The sequence below is a fragment of the Arachis duranensis genome, chromosome 5 (genome assembly GCF_000817695.3).
Source record: "Arachis duranensis cultivar V14167 chromosome 5, aradu.V14167.gnm2.J7QH, whole genome shotgun sequence".
Taxonomy (NCBI): Eukaryota; Viridiplantae; Streptophyta; class Magnoliopsida; order Fabales; family Fabaceae; genus Arachis; species Arachis duranensis.
Genome location: NC_029776.3, coordinates 64,577,861 through 64,579,659, shown reverse-complemented (window position 1 = coordinate 64,579,659; position 1,799 = coordinate 64,577,861).

The following is a 1,799-nucleotide window of genomic DNA, read 5'->3' as shown; positions in this document are numbered from 1 at the left end:
TCGTGACTCCACATGATCATGAACCTACTAAAACACAAAATAACAATTAAATAAAAATAAAATTAGATAAATAAAAATTGGATTGCCTCCCAACAGGTGCTTCTTTAATGTCAATAGCTTAACAGTGGACTCTCATGGAGCCTCACAGGTGATCAGGTCAATATTGTGGACTCCCAACACCACACTTAGAGTTTGGATATGGGGGTTCAACACCAAACTTAGAGTTTGGTTGTGGCCTCCCAACACTAAACTTAGAGTTTGATTGTGAGGGCTCTGTTTGACTCTGTATTGAGAGAAGCTCTGCATGCTTACTCTCCCTTGTTATAGAAGGATAGCCATGTGCCTTAAACACAAGGTAGTCCCCATTCAATTGAAGGACTAATTCTCCTCTGTTAACATCTATCACAGCTTCTACTGTGGCTAGGAAAGGTCTTCCAAGGATGATGCATTAATCCTCCTCCTTCCTAGTGTCTAAGATTATAAAATCAGCAAGAATGTAAAGGCCTTTAACCTTTACCAACACGTCCTCTACTGATCCATAAGCTTGTCTTACTGACTTGTCTGCCAATTGTAATGAGAATAAGGCAGGTTGTACCTCAATGATCCCCAACTTCTCCATTACAGAGAGTGGCATAAGATTTATGCCTGACCCTAGGTCACACAGAGCTTTTTCAAAGGTCATGGTGCCTATGGTACAGGGTAATAAGAATTTCCCAGGATCTTGTTTCTTTTGAGGTAGAGTTTGCTGAACCCATGTATCAAGTTCACTAATGAGCAAGGGAGGTTCACCTTCCCAAGTCTCATTACCAAATAACTTGGCATTCAGCTTCATGATGGCTCCTAGATATTGAGCAACTTGCTCGCCAATTACATCTTTATCCTCTTCAGAGGAAGAATAATCTTCAGAGCTCATGAATGGTAGAAGAAGATTTAATGGAATCTCTATAGTCTCGCAGAAGGAGATTTAATGGAATCTCTATGGTCTCTATATGAGCCTCAGATTCCTTTAGGTCCTCAATAGGGAACTCCTTCTTGTTTGAGAGACGTCCCAGGAGGTCTTCCTCACTAGGATTTTCGTCCTTCTCCTCCCTTGTGCATTTGGCCATATTGATTACTTCAATGGTCTTACACTCTCCTTTTGGATTCTCTTCTGTATTGCTGGGGAGAATACTGGGAGGAGTTTCAATGACATTTTCTTACTTAGCTAGCCCACTTGTCCCTCTAAATTTCTAATGGAGGATCTTGTCTCACTCATGAAACTTAAAGTGGCCTTTGACAGATCAGAGACTAAGTTTGCTAAATTAGAAGGGCTCTGCTCAGAATTCTCTGTCTGTTGCTGAGAAGATGATTGAAAAGGCTTGTTATTGCTTAGCCTGTTTCTTCTACCATTATTAAAGCCTTGTTGAGGCTTTTGTTGATCCTTCCATGAGAAATTTGCATGATTTCTCCATGATGAATTATAGGTGTTCCCATAAGGTTCACCCATGTAATTTACCTCTGCTATTGCAGGGTTCTTCGAATCATAAGCTTCTTCAGAAGCTGCCTCTTTAGTACTGTTGGATGCATTTTGCCATCCATTCAGACTTTGAGAGATCATGTTGACTTGCTGAGTCAACACTTTGTTCTGAGCCAATATAGCATTCAGAGCATCAATTTCAAGAACTCCCTTCTTCTGAGGCATTCCATTATTCACGGAATTCATCTCAGAAGCGTACATGAATTGGTTATTTTCAACCATGTCAATAAGTTCTTGAGCTTCTGCAGGCGTTTTCTTTAGGTGAATGGATCCACCTGCAGAG